Raw genomic sequence first — 19,603 nt, 5'->3', positions numbered from 1 at the left:
TAATACAAGGACTGCAATTACACTGAAATTATAGCATAGTTATACCAGTAATTTTTTATCCTACAATTACCACTGATTCACATAACCACAAAGAACATGGCTGGGAATAATCACAGTGCGAATGCAATGGTTCCTGTGAATACAGTGTCTGAGATACATACACATACACGTAAACATATACATATATGAACTTCTGTGTCTGTACGTGTATGTGGAATTCAGATGTAGAATGTACATGTGTTGCATAAAATGGGAATAACTGGAATACTGGTAAAGTTACTTCATATTTGTATTGGTATCAATTAATCATTGAAAAACATGACTTCACTGTAACCGGGGATCAACTGGACTGAAACTACACTGTAATTAACCACTGTGTGATTATGTTGATAGCACATATGCTTAAACCCCAAAACATTTAACTCTCTATTGCACGTAATTTTAAAAATTGACATAGTGACTTTATTCTAATCTCAGTTACTTGTAATTGTTTATAATTGTTGAAATGCCATGTGGCATGTGTTGGAATGCCACATTTTTTAAAAAAATTAATCATTGGGTTATTTGAATATGATGAAATGATTCCAAACTTGGTTTTGAGGCTTTTATAATTCAAAAATAGATAAGATGTAGAATTTTACATGTGTAATATTACTTTCATGTAAGAAACGCTGAGAAGTCACTACAGTTTGAAGCTATTAGACTAAGATATTATTTAATGTTCCACATTTTTACTGGCCTGTTTTGCATTAGCTCTGACAAGAAATTGTTGGAAACATTTACATTTTTAAAATGTACTAACACTTTCACAATAGGCCATAAGGAATGCTTATAATCTAAAGAGTAAGGAAGATGTGAAGGAGATAAAAAACAAAGGTAGAGCAAAATAGTAGCAGTGATTTTTTTTGGCTCCATGATTTCTGTCTCGGTTTTTCAGTTTTGAGGTGCAGCTTTGTCTCTGCTTTATATGGCAGAAAACCAGAAGGGACTGTTTGCACAAAACACAAAGAGAACGAGAGGCTGTGAAGGACCTTTGGAGGCAGGAAAGTGCAGTGTTGATGATAGAAGGAAGTGAGAGCCATACAGGAAGCAGGCCGACAGAGAGTCATGAGAATTAAGAACAAAGAGTACTGTGCAATGACATCATCGGTGAGCCTACTGAAATTACTTCTGTGACTTTGTCTGCCAACAATAAACTCTGGTGGATTCCTTACAGGAAAATGTTTAGCCATTTCCTTAGCTCATATAAAAACTGAGTGATGGTGAGGAGGAAAATCACTGCATGGAAACTATGTCACTGTTGAAACTATGTTGAAACTATGAAACTATGATAAGGTGTGAAATAATGATTTTTTTTCTGACAGCAAGGATAAACTACAGCTGAAAACAGAATGAGGAGAAATTTGCATTGGACTTATTTGCCAGTCTCCTTGCCATTCTACTTCCTCATATCTGGTAATTGAAGTAGAAATGTGTGGCTAAGTAAGTCAAGACAAGTATTCAGGATGCTTTTGCAACATCATCTCTGTTGTGAAATCCCACTGGTCATGATAGTTCAGTTTTAACAGCACATGCCTCTAACTTCCTTTCTTTAGAGGCAAGAAAGCTGACACAACCTTGCACACTGTATGCTCGCCTGCATTATATTAATGCATCTGTAAGCCGAAGGTTATACATTCCAATCTCTTCCACCAGCTGCATGTCTGCATAGCAGTATGGGAAGGTAGTATTAAATGATGCTGTCATTAGCGACTTCTTAAGAAGACTCACTTTGTAAGCTACCAAGCTTAGTCAGGCACTTAACTGCTAAGCCTGTGTACTATTATGCTCACCTTACCTGCATGCAATAAAGTCAGGTTAATATACCTATGAAAACATGTGTCTTTGAAGTACCTGAACCAAGCAAGGCTTAGTAATATTTATGACCATTATTCAACTATATATATACATATTAATCTGTGTACAGACCTGCATGTTCCTAAGTGGACTGTCCAGTAAGTGTCTCACATTCATGCAGTAATAATTATTGCATGGGTGGGTCTGTTTTATGATGGCATACATAAATACGTAATGCTATTGGTATGAGCATTGTAGGCACCTGAGGAATGTTAACAATGAATGTGCAACAACTCATTTCCTCCACAGATTAATGATTACAGCACATAACTTCTAATGCAGGAAAACTCTTATTCTGAAATGGAACCATGCTTGAGGTGGAATGGTGCAGGACTATCTCTCAATCACTCCCTCTTTTAAAATACTTAAAGGTCCTTTTTTAACCAAACTTACTGAAATGAAAAGCACGGGAAGAAAAAATTTATTTTCTCATTGAAACAAATGGGGTTTTCTTGGCAGTGTCCTGTACATGCTAGCAGGTGAGAACTGATTAACTTGAAACCCAACATAAAATCCTTAAATATGAACAACTCAGTTTTATAAATATCCAGCATCAAGAGGCAGAGAAGAGGGAAACTGGAATGCAAAGACAGAAGACAAAATTGCACCATGTTTATGCTGGGGTATCCTACTGGCCGATGGCTGGATGTTACATTTGCCCCCTGATCTTAGAGAAACAGATGACAAGATACTGTAGATTTTGAGACTGCTGTACTGCAGACAACAAAGAGTGTAAGTAGAACGTGAGATCTGTTTAAGAATCAAGCAGTATAGCGACGCAATCTGTACCTGTACCTGCATCCAAGTCACTCTCTAGAAATACTTTTGGGGGCAAGCCAGCAGCTTCCTCTTGATACTAAAAATATATTTGTTCTATCTTCTTCCAAAGAGGTGCTTTGCAAGAATTACTTGATTTGGTTTTCCCATGAAAAACAAACAAAAAAGAAGATACATTGAATTTATTGAATGTATATGACACATTAAAAATAAAACAAAACAAACCCAAACAAAAACAAAGAAACAAGTCCTGAAAGGCAGAAGTAGTAATGATACCTAGGATCTAACATCAACAGACTCCTCTTAAATTAACACGGCTAACAAAGGAAAGACTTGGAAATAAAATAGCCACAAAATGAAAATAGAGTGGTGTTTATTCTTCACCCTAGAATCCACTTATTCTTTATAAAGAAAGCCAAAGGAAAACTAGTAAGTCAAGAGGACTCACACAGTTCCTGGAAATGGCCATATACCCATTGCCAGATTACATCAAGATGAGAAGGAATGACCCCATTGCATCTGAATACTGACACAGAAAAGACCTATGAAACCTTCCTGATGGTTTCTTGCTTCGCACAGCAGCACTGACAAATATATCCAACAAGCTGGCACTGAACCAGCTCACCTGTTTTAGTGCTGCCCATCTGACAGCCCATCCTATAATTTTATGGTAATGTGTGGCCCAGAAGTAGAGATCTAGATGCTACAGATACTCCTGGAAATTCAATGAAAACCCAGCCTGAAACTGGCACACAGAGCTCATCTAGCTCATAATTACCTGCTGTGTTATCATGACTTTACAGAGAGCGCTAAGCTGCCTCATTCCTCATAGTGTTTGAGCACTGCCACACTGAACAATTAGCCTTTCTCTGCATCCTCAGGTTCTATCTGCACATTTTTATGCATGAAAAGCTGTGGGTATCAAAGAATTATATTTTCAACAGGCTGATTCCCAGGGAGACATCCTGCAACCTTTGACTGTGGGGAAACAGGAAAAATACAGGGGGGGAAAAGAAACCAAACACCACAGGAAAAAGAAAATTGCTTACAGTCTTTTGTTTACCTTTCACATTTTAGAATGCAAACTGTCAAAAGCATATCTCCTTGAATGCATTATAATGCACTCACTGCAATTTTTGATAATTTACTTATATCTAGTTATATCTTTGCCATGTGTGTTAAACTTTGGTGAATACTTCCCTAGGTAAATGCTACCTTTTCTAAGCTGCCCACAGTGTTCTTTCTAATTCAGGTTGGAGTCTTTGACCTTGTGTCCTGGGTTCAGCTGTAAACAGTTACTTTTCTCCTTCCTAGTAGCTGGTGCAGTGGCTGTGTTTTGGCTTTAGTCTAGGAACAACGCTGATAACACACGGATATTTTAGTTGTTGCTAAGTAGTGCTTACCCCAATCGAGGATTTTTCAGTCTCATGTTCTGTGAGGAGAGGCACAAGAAGTCGGGCGGAAGCAGAGGCAGGACACCTGACCCAAACTTCCATACTGCAGCACATCAAGTCCAGTATATAAACTGGGGGGAGTCACCCGGAAGGCCCAGATCGATGCTCGGGTCGGGCTGGGTATCGGTTGGTGGGTGATGAGGTATTGCACTGTCCATCACTTGTGTTTATTGTTTTCCCCTTCCCTTTTCAGTTTTATATTCTCTCCTCTTGTTATTTCCCTTATTATTAATGGTAGATTATACTTTAGTTATGGGACTGCTCTTATCTCAACCTGTGGGGTTTACACTCTTTCGTTTCTCCTCCCCATCCTGCCCAGAGCTGGGGGGAGGAAGAAATGGGGGAGTGAACGAACAGCTATGTAGTGCTGAGTTACCAGCAGGGCTTAAACCACAACACCTTGCAAACAGCATATTTCCAAAAAGACCACTGACTTTTGAAGGAAGCCATTCTGGTATCTGAAACACCTATGAAATAACATCTTCCTCCCGGACAGCCTGAGCATGCAATTTCAGACGCGGCTGTACATTCCTCAGATGCTTTCCAAGTCAATACCAACTCTGTATAGGCTTAAAGGTCACATAGAAAAGAGCTGCAAGTGAAAAAAAACCAACTTTTTCAGGTGCACTTCAAACTGGGAATAGGAATTGTCGAAAAGTTACATAGAAAAGTAGATTTCACTTGCTGGTGCCTGGCCTGGTATTTGGACAATAAAGATTTATGTGTTTTGGTTTTTTTTATTTCCACTTGCATGCTGCACTCCTAATAGATAGAGGCTGTCATCTGCTGAGTACCTGATAAAGCTCCAAGGAAAAGAGAGGGATGAAGGACAAACTTGCTGAGCTTCTATCTGCATCTTAGCAAAATGACTAGAAAGCTGACAATTGAAGACAACAGGTATTTCACAGATTTCTAATTGGAATTCATTCAGCCTGTATCAGTCCTAATGTTTAGAAAAGTTTTTCTAAAACTGTTAAACATTCTTAATATGAAATTATCTTCTTCTCTTTGTTACTTCTCGTGCTATTCCAGTGAACATGAAATAATTACTCTGATCCTTTTTCTTCAATAGATCTTCTTCTGATCCTATTCTTCAATATTTCAATTGTAACCATACTTCCCCTCACTCTTCACTAGATGAAACAAGTCCAGTTATTCTAACCATGGGTTAAGTTTTCTAGATTTCTTACAATCTTTGTCTTTTCTTCAGCTGATGGGTATTTGCTTGGACTGTAGTGCCCATATCTGGACATATTATACTTATTTATAGATAAGATTTTAGCAAGCTTTTGACTTGTTACAGAGTGAAAGGAAATTTTGTCATTGTTCCCTATTCACTTTAAATTATTATTATGTTGAATAATTTTTTTTTAAATGATATAAAATCCTTCTTAGGAATTTTATTGGGAGTTCACTGATGTACAGTTTCCCCTGATTACATTGATTTACGTAGTATTTTTAAATCGTTTCTTCAGTTTCCTTGGTATAAATACCACTGTTCAAACTTCATCTCTGATCAAAACCATCGGATGAACATGCAGAAACTGTGCATATCCATCCTCACAGGTGTGGTCTGTTAGCCTTGGCTGGATGCCAGGTATCTACTAAAGCTGCTCTATTACTCCCCTCCTTAGCTGAAGAGCAGGGAGAAAATACAACAAAAGGCTCTTTGGTCAAGAAAAGGACAGGGAGAACATTCACCTATTACCGTAATGGGTGAAACAGACTTGACTTGGGAAATTATTTTAATTTACTGCAAATAAAAAGTCACAGTAGAATAATGAGAAATGAAAACAAATATTAAAACACCTTCCTCCAACTCCTCTTTTCTTCCTGGGCCCAACTTCATTCTGGGCTCCTTCACCTCCTCTCCTGAGTGTCACAGTGGGATGGCAAATGGGTGTTGTGGTCACTTCATCACATGTTGCCTTTCTGCTGCTTCCTCTTCACACTCTTCCCCTGCTCCAGCATGGGGTCCCTCCCACAGGATTCAGTCCTCCATAAACTTCTCCAACACGGGTCTTTCACACAGGCTGCAGTTCTTCACAAACTGCTTCAGCACGTGTCCCTTCCACAAGGCGCAGTCCCTCAGGAACAGACTGCTCCAGCATGGTGGGGTCACACGTCCTGCTGGAAGGCCTGCTCCAGTGTGTCTTCCTCTCCACAGGATTACAGGTCCTGCCAGGAACCTGCTCCAGTGCGGGCTTCCCACAGGGTCACAGCCTCTTTCGGGCATTCACCTGCTCTGGCGTGGGGTCCTCAATGGGCTGCAGGTGGAGATGTGCTCCACGGTGGACCTCCACGGGCTGCAAGGGAATTTCTGCTCTGATGCCTGGAGCTCCTCTTCCCTCTCGTTCTGCACTGACTTTGGTGTCTGCAGGACTGTTTCTCTCACATATTCTCACTTCTCCCTTTCAACTACTGTTATGCAGTATTTGCCTCCCCACCCTCACGCCCCACCCGCACCCCCACCCCCTTCTTAACTATGTTATCACAGAGGTGTGATATCATTGTCACCGATGGGCTTGGCCTTGGCCAGTGGCGGGTCTGTCTTGGAGCTGGCTGGCACTGTCTCTATTGGACATGGGGGAAGCTTCTGACATCTCTCACAGAAACTACCCCTGCATCTCCCTGCTGCCAAAATCTGGCCACGCAAAACCAACAAACTATTCAATAGATCCAGAAGGTCTTCCCACCTTTATCTCCTAGTCACAAGCCAGTATCTCTGGCACTGTTACTGAGCAAAACACAATAACAACCTGTCACTCAAAGCAGACACTGCTCAGAAATTACTACCTGATCATAGCACCCTGCACATGCCCAACAGGTTTGTAGATGTAGTTTCTCAGAAGATGATCAGACTGTAGCCAAGCAACTCCTTTACTTTCTGTCAGATACATAAAAAGCTGACACTTTCATCCACAGGAAATGGACAGTATGCTGAAATCCAAGTTGCCATATGTATTTTGTCTCTTTATTTGTACACAGCAAAACAGCCATCAGTCCTGCAAACTCCCAGCTTCTGACAAGAAGAAAGAGTTTAAGCATTTTGATTCTTGGTTTCAATTCAGCCAGCTAAAAACTGGTAACACTCACTCCAACAGCAGTTAGTGGGAGGCTGTCATCTATCAGAGACTACACTCCCTAACTTGTTTTACACAGGGTAAGAAACAACTCACTGATAATAATTACTTCTGGTTATAACCAGCCATAGTTTCAAAGTCACCCAATGTCCCTGGTCACCCTCAAAACTTGAAGATCTGGACATTTATTTAGGTACTTTGCATAGTTTTAATTATTTTGAAAATCTGCCTTTGACAACTAAGTGCTATTTAAACTATGGGTAAGTTTTAAATCGGGTTGTTTTGTGATCTTAAACATTAAAAAGAACCCAACCAGGATCCAGAACACCGGTTGGCAGATTTACAGATTAAAGAATTTGCTTTACTTATTCCTCTGATGGAAATGGTATTATGATAAGCCTCTCCTAAGTACAGAGAATTCTGAAGAAAACAGAATTCATTCTTGAACATCCAGGGTTCAAACCTCCTGCCTTTTTTTTTCCTCAAATTGTTTTTTTCTGTGCTGTCAGCAAAGATCTGTTAACAGGATCTGAAGATAGTCAGGAGACTAACCAATGGAGGCTACTTATCAGGATGAGGAAGAAATTGTCAAACCCAAAGCCTACATAATTTCCGAGCATGCTCAGCTTGGCAATGCCAAATATGAACAGCTCATGTTCACACAGCACTAGAGAATGACTAGCAAACATGCTACAATTTTAAGATGACCTTGACAGACATACCTTACTAATGCAAATTTGGTGTTTAAGTAACAGCATGGGAGAAATGGCGCTTAGCAGTTGAAACCTATTGTAAAGCTATATGGATCTATTTTAAAGCCTGCACTAAAGTAATTACATAAAATTCAGAATTTATAGTATAAAACCCAGATGGAAGCCCTTTCCATCACAGAATGCAATGAAATCTGTTCCTTATCAAGCACAAGAACAACCTGCAGAGTATGAGGCTGGGATAAGAGAACGACAAAGGTGAAAGGAATACACTGATGAAATGGCTCTCCTTGACAGGGCTGATGAACAAGAAGCAACCTAATTGAGTGAAGCTGAAAGAGCTGAGGTGGATAATTTTCTCCAAGGACTCCAGCTGAAACCTTTTCTTTGCAGTACAGGGCTCAGTTCAACCCCTGCATAGTTCATTTGACCCTGTTCAAACCCCTCTTTGTGTGACTTCGCTCCAGTCCAAAGCAAATAGTCCTGTCCTCTCAGGTGACAGGCAAAATCTGCAGCCTAAATAGGGGTCTTCCATCTTGTGTCACTGTGGAAAAATTCTAGGTCCAAAATGTATACAGAAGTATTTTGTAGTTTTGATGGCAAGAGAAAGGGCAAATAAGATTTTGGTTCCTTGCATTGTAAGAATTGTTTAAAACCGTATCTTCCTCTGATTAGAAATAATTTCTGACAGCCAGTGCTCACAGTTCCAGGGTAGCTAAATTTGCTGGCACTGCAGGGCTGAATACGCAGTAGAAAGCACAGAATTTTTCCTAAATGGCCCCAGGAAAGCTTAAAGAGCTGGGATGATAAAGCATAAGATCACCATAATTAAGTGGTATTATATTTATTCCTAGCTCAACTGAGAGAGATTACCAGCAGGGAAATTCACACATTTTGAACTTGTGAATTTACCATTTTATGCACAGTCAGAATCACAGCTTCCCTAATTTGTATTTTTCTACTATTCTACTGATGGAAAGACAATTTGAGAAACAGGAAAATTTAATTGTAAAAAACTGCAATAACTGACATAGTAAAATCATATATAGGAATAGTACTTGGAAAAAAGTAACATTGAGATTGGTTGCATAGATGTCATATGACCTAAATGTCAATTTTTCTGTGTTGTTTTGAAGTGGGAACCAGCTTTACAGCTTTATACCTGTAAAGACCTCAGAAATCTATTTAAGTAAGTTCCCCATGCATGGCTTGTAGCCTGAAGTGGATTCTGGGGCTTCTTGGAAGTGAAATGGCAAATCAGATTATATCATTGTGGCTCTATGGATTTGAACAAAGCTTCAACTGGTTTTGTTGTTTTTTGGTTTTTCTATCCTTATGATAAGGCCCCACATTCTTTTCCAGGTGAATCATGGCTGAAACTGTTGGAAGATGCTTCTGAATAGTGCCTGGACAGAGCCTTTCAACACATACAGATTGTAACTCCTTATGAATCAGAGATAATTATACAGCAAAGGCATACAAGGCCACAGAAAGAGCTGGACAGTGAAAAAATTTGGGTCACCACCCAGTTTTAACATTTAATAAGTAGCTTATTTCTCAAAAATTATGGCTTCAGGTCCTTCCTAGAAGAGTCATGCTTCTGGATTCTCCATTTTTTTCCAGGACACAGTGTATCACAAGTACTTTTAGCACTGATGAATGCTTGTGAGTGTAAGCACTTACAATGTGGAGTGCACTGCATTCAAGTTTGCAGGACATTCTGTACATGTTCTGTTGACCTACATATGCCTTCTGGCTCTTGCTCAAGGACACAAGGCAGCTCTGTTTCCTGCCATGAGTCATCACTCAGGAATGATATTTAAATAGGAGAAAAATTAAGGAAAGACAAAACAAAACAAAAAATCAAACAGGAACAGATTCCAGGGAAAAGCAAGTAGCAGCTTGTGGTTTTTACAAACAGAATTACAGGGTTTTTTCCTTTTTAGCATCCATCATGCTATGAAATTTCAGAGAACTCAAAGCCTTGTAGTTCTTGGTACCATACAAGTAGCCTGAGTGGAAAGACTGTCTTAGAGCGTAATGTTGACCTTGTTTAGCTGTAGTGAAGTAGATACTGTCCATGCATTTGTCTCCACTAGAGTTTCACAGTGAGAAATTTTATGAATACACACGCTTCCCCCCGCTCAGGTGTTGAAGGCGTGCTCTCTTGAGCTAACTCACCTCAGCAGTGTCGCCTATTTTGAGCTTTCTAAACAAAGACGCAGAGTCTAGTTATTCTCTGACAGGGTGCTTGGTGGAGGTCTCCGCAAATCAAGCACACTGATGTTTGTAACTTTAAGCTATTTATACATTTTTGACAAACAAAGAACATTGGCTGAGAATTATACAATTTGCTTATTAGATAGTATTCCTTACTGGTTAAAGGTCTCTCTTGCCTCACATGCTAATATCAGGCAGCATGCTCAGTCTTTCTCTTCTAGATAACTGAGATAGATAATTCTAAACAAAACATCCATCCTGCTTTGCTGGGTGACAAGTCAGAACTACTGATAGGTTTTCCAAGATACTGCAAGCATCAACCAGAGGGAGAGGACAACACCAGCCGTACCATCCCACCTCAGCTTGGCTTTGGGGCTGAAGTCAGTATTGTGTTAAGAGACAAAACAATTTGGCAGAAAATAAACTCCCTTGCATTCCAGCTGGTCCTCAGATGTAGAGGGGCTGAGTGCAGCCAGGCTTAGTTTCTGAGTGATGCCAGAATCATCTGATGCCAGAATCAATTTACCACTATCAGTCCGGTCACATTCAGTATATTGAACAATCACAATTCCAGATGCACTAATAGCGCACTGTACCTTCAGCCTAATCGTGCTCATGAACTAACACAGCCACACTGAAAGGATTTGGTCCTGTTCAATGAGAAAACTATTACAACTAGCTACTTAAAGTAGCAGTTTATTGAAGCAACAGATACAGGTTCTTATGGATTACCAGTGATAAATACACTGTCTGCGAAAAGCACATGCAGATAATAGGGTTGTGAATTGTATAAACACGCGACAAAGTTATGAAAAACACAGTCTGGCTTCAAAAAAATGAAAGCAGAAAGTGACTCTATATAGAGATTCCTAATCTTTGTGGGGAAGTGGGGAAGCACTTGATACAGTGCAAGTCTTACCCAAAGGCACTGGGGGGGAGGGGGGCAGAGAAAGGTCCAGCCCATTGACCGGTGCCAGGAGTCAGGGGTAATCTGCTGATATAATCTTCCTTGACTTGTCCACGATGATGTCTTCCCTGATATTCCCCCTGCTTTGGGCTATTTTTATATATTTTTCACCTTCAAGGTGGAGCTTGAGTGACTCTAGTCATACATACCTTTATTATTATTGGTGTAAAATTCTCTCACTTCATTTTTAAAGATATATACCAAAAAGAATTCAAACAGCGTGCTTGAGAAGGGGTGGTCTCACCTTGGAGGTGGGTAGCACTGGAGATAGAGGTGTGTTTTTGTATTAAAATGTATTAAAATGAAGCAAAGTTCACACAAAGGATAACATTTTGTTCAAAGATTAACAGACAACCTGACTGTTGCCTCAGGGTAGCAGGTGTGCAGCTTACCAGTCTTTATCAGTTTTTAGTACCACCTAGTTCCCATCTCTGCTTGTGTTATGACAGAACTTGGCCACAGAATCTCCACTCCACCCCATCCTTTGTCAAGCAATGTTGCCATGGGAACCACTGTAGAGTGAATTCCTTGCACACCAGGTGCAGTCGCACCTTACCTGGAAAGTCTGTTTAATTTTATACCTTTCCGTTACGTGTGAACAATGCTACATTTTCAAATATAAGTTTAATTTCTAAATCATGTTCAGCGATTACTCCACAGTCAGTTTAGCAGGGATTCGAAGTCAGCTGCTTGCTCCTACCCCTAGCTGTCTGCCACCCTTTTCACTGTGCCAATAACCTCTTTATGGAGATGTACTTTGCACCAGGTCACAGGAATTATCAGTTTGAATTGTAACTTTGCAGGCAGGGAAATAGGTTGCTTGTTTTTCTTCCCCCCACATCTTCAATTACCTGATTAACAGTGCAGCTCCACACACCTTTGTACTGATTCACTAAGAAGGGATAAATTGCATTTGTGAGGGAGAAGCAGCAGGAAGAATATACATTTGAGGGTCAGGATCTGTTGCTGAGAAAACAGTGTTTAGAAAGACTGCTTTGGGTTACCTGCTGTGGGGCTGGCTGTTTGTGGGAGCACTGGGAGAAGCTGTGTCAGGCAAGGTTTCGAATTCCTGAGCTCTGTGCCGGGGTCGCCACGCCAGCCCTGCATGTGGGTCTGGTCACCAGCAACTCTTGTTTTCCTAACAACTGTTACCACGGCACTGCCAGACAACGTTAGTCATCCTGGCTGGAAAAGGTGCTATACAAAGGTTCACACTGCCTTCAGTCACCTCCTGTGGGGGAATGCAGCAGCTGGTCTCTATGAAGACATCTTTACGGGACTGGATTGATGAGGGTGGAGCCTCTTTCAGGAGCTTGTAAGGCACAAGATCCATGTTCAGCTGAACTGGCTGCTGCTATCCAGTATGAAGCCCATTCCTTCACTGGTAGCTGTAATAGTAGTGTGTTCATTTAAAATATGAAATGGCAAGAGCTTAAGCCACAAAGAGCTGTCAGAAGCATTTCTATTGATAAGGAACCATTCCCCCCATCCCTTGGTATTAAAGCTTGAAATCACAAGATTTAACAGCTTCTGCGATGCACTTTTGGAGGGACATGCCACAAGTAGCACTGTACAGAGGCATTTTTGCAGAGCAAGGATAGGTGGCTGCCAGAGCAGCTCTAGAGCATGTGTCCTGGGTTCAGCAGTCGCAGTCATGTTTTTCCTTTGTATTAGCTGGTGCAGTGCTGTGTTTTGACTTCCAGCCTGGGGACAGTGTTGGTGAAGCCGATGTTTTTGGTTGTTGCTAAGTGATGTTTACCCTGACCAAGGACTTTGTGAGGCTCATGCTCTGCCAGTGAGGAGGGGAAGCCGTGAGGAAGCAGAGACAGGGCGCCTGACCCAGGCTAGCCGGGGAGGTATTCCATACCACAGTACGTCATGCCCGGGGTGGGGGGTAACTGGGAGTTACCCGGAAAGACATGGGCTGCTGGGTGAGACTCGTTTCTTGGCCGGTGGTATCGTATTCTCTTCCCTTGTTATTTTCCCTTATCATTGTTGTAGTTGGTGGTAGCGGCAGTGATTTGTGTTGTACATTGGTTGCTGAACTGTTCTTGTCTCAGCCCGTGGGAGTTGCACTCGTTCAATCCTCCTCCCCATCCCTCACGGGAGCAGGGAAAGGGAGAGCCCGGGGCGCGGGGGGCCCTCGATTGCTCTCGGCCCGGCACCACTCACTGGGAGTGAGTGAACAAGCTGTCTGGCTAGGGTTTAAACCACGACAGCATGTAATCTATGGGAGCTGCTACACTTGACAGGTTTAATTGGCCCAGGCACAACACCCCTGGAGTTGTCAGCATTTCTCGCACAATAGCCATCACCTCCTGGCAACTGTGAACTGACGTCTTCTTCGCCACCTGGAAAAAAAGATGAGACATAGGAGAACTAGAGGGCTCCTCTTTATGCCTTGGCATAAGATTATCTATGCATGGGATTGTCCCTCCTCACATGCTGGGGTCAGTCCCTCCTTCTAACAAAAAAGAGCCAAAAAAGGCAGTGGGAAACCTATGCATACAAGCCCAAACTTGTGTCCTTTCTAAAACTGTTTTAATCTGCTGTGGCTGGGAGACAGCGATGACACTGAATATTTTCAAGTACATTAAGCCAAAGACATGTGTGGCTTAATACATCTGGACCCAAGCCTAGTCAAAATGTGTGAATTGCTCCAGTGCCTGGCTATTTTGTGCCAAGAAGATCACTCCTCCATGCTTAACTGTACCTTCAGACCTCTTTCAGTCACAAAACAGATGGGTCTGGCTTTAAGTTTAGTCCAGAGGCAGGGGAAAAAAGGAAGATGGCTTGGAAACCTCCTCTCAGACACCTTGCCCACCTAATGCTCTAACCGAGCTGAGTCCAGTTTCTTATCCAAAAGCCTTTTGCTTAGATTCAGCTTTATAGCTTCTAAATGTGGAATGAATGAATAAACAACCACCCTTTGTCAAATGTTGTCACTTAGAATACTTTATCAAGACTCATTTACACATGAAGCTTTTCCTGATTAAGTCCATATGTGGATACTTTTGTTCTGAAAAAGGAATATCTATGAACAGTTACTTCAGAGCAGCCATTGCACTTTTAAATTCGTTGCCTCCCTCAACTCACATTAACTTTGAAGTGCTCTTAAAACTGACCTATTTTGAGAGCTTGTCTACCTGCCAGTGTAACATAGTAAACTGAAGACAGAATGAGTGCTCTTCATGTTAGTTAAGAAGGGATGAGAATAGCTGTTGTGTTTTTAAATTTACACCCCAGCTTGTTTCACAACATTTCATTTATACAGACAACCTTTGACCTTTTTTTTATTGTGTCACCTGAAAATGCTTAGCTTTGGTAGGGAGAACCCTCTCCATTCCACACTTTCCATGATGACATGAGATAAGGAATGTTCATTGGACAAATACGACTATTTGTCGTGGAATAAGCCCAGCCGGCAAACCAGAACCGTGCAGCTGCTTGCTCACTCCCACCCTTCCTCCCCCCTCTCTGAAGGATGGGGAGGAGCATCGAAAGAATGTAACTCCCACGGGCTGAGATAAGAACAGTCCAGTAGCTAAGGTATAACACAAATCACTACTGCTACCACCAGTAATAATAATGATAAGGGAAATTACAAGGGAAGAGAATACAACCGCTCACCACCCGCCAACAGATACCCAGCCCGACCTGAGCAGCAAACTAGCCCTTCCAGATAACTGCCCCCAGTTTATATATAGTGGGCATGATGTGCTGTGGTATGGAATACCCTTTTGGTTAGTTTGGGTCAGGTGTCCTGTCTCTGCTTCCTCCCAGCTTCCCCTACTCCCTGGCACAGCATAAGACTTAGAAAGTCCTAGGTCAGAGTAAACATTACTTAGCAACAACTAAAAACACTGGTGTTATCAGCGTTGTTCCCAGGCTGAAAGTGCAGGCTGAAACACAGCACTGCACCAGCTACTAAGAAGGAGAAAAATGACTGCTACTGCTGAATCCAGGACAGTATCCACCCCTTATTCCATACCATTCACGTCATGCTCAGATCCCACATTTTTCACTATACCATCACTCTTGTCTCTTATATATATATATATATGTACACACATCCACATACACAAAAAGAGAGAGATATCATTCCTTAGTGCATGGACCAAACCCTATAAAGCTGCTGAGTTCATCTGGTCCATGATGTCAGGCTCCAATTCTTGTAACAGTTTCAGAACAGGACAGTGTGCAGTGTTGGATTGTTGCCTGCTGACAGCACTGCGGAACTTGTCTGGTCACTGCTGAGCTCCTCTGGTTTCATCATTCTTTGTTGGGATGATGGTCAGAGGGAAGTCAGAGCCAGTCGCTGGTGATCTGAAGACATCTAGGTGGCGGTCTATAAAAGTGCTACATAGCAGGCAACAGCATACAATTGAGTTCATTGGTTGTTTTCCCTTAAAATCAAATCCCCTTGAGGTACATATGGGACTTCCCCATCATCCTGCATTACCCACCCACTATATGTGCGTCCCTGAGCAAAAACAATCCCATGAGTGGCTTTGACTTTACCTGAAGCAGGAATAACTCAGACTGTCTTCCCCAGCAAATTCTTTATGTGCACCACAGGAGCTTTATCCCCTTCTACAGTATGTAAAAGTTCTGACTGGGCTGGGCCAGCTCTGTTGGCAGATCCTCTGGTGTTGACCAACGAGGTGGCTTTTGGTAAATGTGTGTCCCAATGTTTGAAAGTCCCACCACCCATTGCTCTCAGTGTAGTTTTTAACAGCCCATTGTACCATTCGATTTTCCCAGAGGCTGGTGCATGCTAAGGGATGTGATATACCCACTCAATGCCATGCTCTTTGGCCCAAGTGTCTATAAGGTTCTTCCAGAAATGAGTCCCATTGTCTGACTCATTTCTCTCTGGGGTGCCATGTCACCTCAAAATCTATTTCTCAAGGCCCAGGACAGTGTTTTGGGCACTGGTGTGGGGCACAGCCTATGTTTCCAGCCATCTGGTGGTTGCTTCCACCATGGTAAGCACATGGCACTTACCTTAGTAGGTTGGTGGGAGTGTGATATAGTCAATCTGCCAGGGCTCCCCATATTTGTACTTCAGCCATCGTCCTCCATATCAAAGAGGCTTTAAATGATTGGCTTGATTAACTGCAGCACCTATTTCACAGTTGTGAATAAGCTGGGCAATAGTGTCCTTTGTTAAGTCCACCCCTCAATCATGAGCCCATCTGTATGCTAGATCTCTGCCCTGATGGCCTGAGGTGTCATGGGCCCACTGGGCCAAAAATAATTCACCCTTATGCTGCCAATCAAATACCATCTGAGCCACTTCAATCTTAGCAGCTTTATCTACTTGTTGGTTGTTCTGGTGTTCCTCAGTGGCCCAACTCTTGGGTACATGAGCACCTACATGGTGTACCTTCACCACCAGGTTCTGCACCCAGGCAGTGATATCTTGACACAATGCAGCAGTGAGATGGGTTGCCAGTTGCTCTGCTTCCATTGCTGCAACCACCCCCACAGGGCATTTGCCACCATCCATGAGTCAATATAGAGATAAAGTACTGGCCACTTTTCTCCTTCAGCATGTCCAAGGCCAGCTGGATGGCTTTCACCTCGGCAAACTGACTCCATTCACTCTCTCCTTCAGCAGTTTCTGCAACTTGTTGTAGGGGATTCCAAACAGCTGCCTTCCATCTCTGATGCCTTCCCACAATACAGCAGGACCCATCAGTAAACAAGGCATATTGCTTTTCACTTTCTGACAGTTTATTATATGGTGGGGCCTCTTCAGCACAAATCACCTCCTCCTCTGGTGACATTCCAAAATCTTTGCCCTCTGGCCAGTCCATGGTAACTTCTAGAATTCTTGGACGACTGAGATTTCCTATTCAAGCTCGCTGTGTAATTAGTGCAGCCCACTTGCTCCATGTAGCATCAGTTGCATGATGTGTATAGGAGACTCTGCCTTTGGACATCCAGCCCAGCACAGGCAACCTGGGTGCCAGGAGGAGCTGTGCTTCTGTGCCCATCACTTCTGAAGCAGCTCGAACCCCTTCATAGGCTGCCAGTATCTCTTTTTCAGTTGGGTTACAGGGAGCCTCAGATCCTCTGTATCCTCAAGTCCAGAGGCCGAAGGGTTGACCTCAAGTCTCCCCTGGAGCTTTCTGCCAGAGGCTCCAGGTAGGACCATTCTCCCCAGCTGCAGTGTAGAGTACATGTTTTACATGTGGCCGGGCCCTGACTGCTCCAAGGGCTACTGCATGAACTACCTCACGTTTAATTTGCTCAAAGGCTTGTTGTTGCTCAGGGCCCCATTTAAAATTGCGATTGGCACTTAAACCTTCTTAAACCTTCAGCAATCCCACAATGGAAGGATCCTCTGAGAGACTAGGCAAGGTGGACAGCTGCTTAATTTCCTCTGTCTCCAAAGAAGCAATACCAAAAGTCCATTGGTACTGCTGAACCCAAGATACTATTTCAGGGGGGAAAAACATATTTATACGGTTATTTGAATTAAAATTCCTGCATATGAGCCAATGCCATTGGGCTTAATTGCTTCATCTATTTATGAATGTTCAATATTTAGTTTGTTTTATTGCCATCATCTCACTATGTGCAGCCTTTTTTCTATGAAATTTCTCTTGCCTCATCACACCTAATCCCATGGAAATATCTTCCTGCAGTTAAAAGTAAAATCTATTAGGGAAACAACATATATTCCAAGCACAGCATGCTCACATTGACACAGATGTAATTATAATTGATGATTAGTAGTGAGTGAATATTTATCGGGAAAAAAAAGGGGGGGGGGGAGAGAATAAAGGCAAAAATATTCTTGGTTTTCTGAAACTTTTTAAAAATTGTAACATTTTCAATTTAAGCTTTTTACACTGTTCTTCCTAATTTCTTAAAGTTTTACTGACAAAGCTAATGAAAATTCAGCCTTCCCAATCTCCATGACTAATGAAACCACAGAGCCAAAAATTCTAAGAATGAATGGAACTGTATTGCAAAGGAGTACTGCTGCCAATTTGTTTTTGTTCAGAGGATGAGCACAAGAGACTCAACTACTCATGCATGTCCAAAGCCTGCTGGTAGGAACATGTTACCTATCTTAAACATTTCTTAGTAGAGGCAAGACCTGGCGTTAGATGTCCTATGCCCAAGGGCAACAGTCTAACCATGGTATCCTTTTATAAACTTTGCCTTTACTGATCCATGTGTTCTTTGCTTACTAGATGTGAGCAGAGTGCCTAAATCACATGAGAACAATAATCTGGATTTGGCTCTAGGACTTGATCCCATGAGAACACAGGGAAAGGTCAGCTGCCATGACCTACTTAGCTTTCTGGGAGGAGATGTAGCCTCTCGATCATAAAGCCCGCCTGCTGGTGGGCACACATGATGGTCTTGATGAGGTTTGCTGCATGTATGAGAAATAGCAAAATCATCTATTATGCAGAAATCTCTCTAGTTCTGGCGGTAGTGGGACACGGCAAGCAGTTAAAGGTTGTGCCTCTGCTTTCTTTTGAACAAATGATGTGTTTCTCCTGGCAGCTTATAGTCTGCTGGCCATCAGCTCAAATCTGAAATATGAGCTATGGTAGATGGGGGGAGGGATGGCCAGCCTGGAAGGGTGTGAGAGAATTCCATTCCAGACACAGACTTTTGGTTAAAGCACTATTGTTCACATGTGAGTTACTTGAATGACCAATGAGAAAAATTCTCCTCCTTCCTCCCCCCTTTTTTAGCAGTCCTAATGTACGTATAAAGAAAGATAAACACTTCTGTTTATATTTCACGGTTTCAAAGTTGTGATTGCATTGAACATTTCACATAAGACTTCAAAGTGCTTCTGCCTTTTCATTTTACATGTGGACATAAAGTTGCTTGGAAATACGTGTCCTGCTCAAATTACACTAAGAAAACATTGGAACTATGATATACACCCATCAGCTAGATATAAATTAGCACTATTTCAAATTCTGCTGCAGTGTCTTATCAGTTTCCAGCATTTTTTCTCTCACTCTAGGATACTGGTTTTTAACACACCTCTGCTGATATGTGGAGAGTTTAGTCTCTATGCTGTCAAATACTGAACACTTTCTGAAACCCCACCATTAAAGAAAAAGAACTCACAATGACAGAAAAACGAATAACTTGTTTTAAAAAATGAATTGCTGTGATAAGAGGCACTGTTAAAAATACGCATGTTAAATCCATGACATTTAAGCACATGTATTCCTTATTTTTAGCCAAGAGATGATACACAATACAAATATGGGACAATGTGTGATCCAGAACTGGTAGGATATTTTACGTAATTACCCAAATTATTTGTTGAGCTAGGAGAACTCTGAATTACTTTCAGTAGGTTAAAAATTACAGTGGAAGCAGGAAGCTTCCACTTCTTCAGAAAAAACTGTACACACTAATATTGCCTCAAATCAGCAGGAACCTAATAACAAAAGACATATTTTTAGAAAACAGCCAGCAAAATATATTTCTCTCATACAGGTCTGA

Source organism: Pezoporus occidentalis, unplaced genomic scaffold, assembly GCF_034315485.1.
Source record: "Pezoporus occidentalis ecotype Australia unplaced genomic scaffold, CSIRO_AGI_Poc_V1 ctg263, whole genome shotgun sequence".
Lineage (NCBI taxonomy): Eukaryota > Metazoa > Chordata > Aves > Psittaciformes > Psittacidae > Pezoporus > Pezoporus occidentalis.
The sequence above is the reverse complement of the archived record's forward strand: the minus strand, read 5'-3'. Positions refer to the sequence as shown.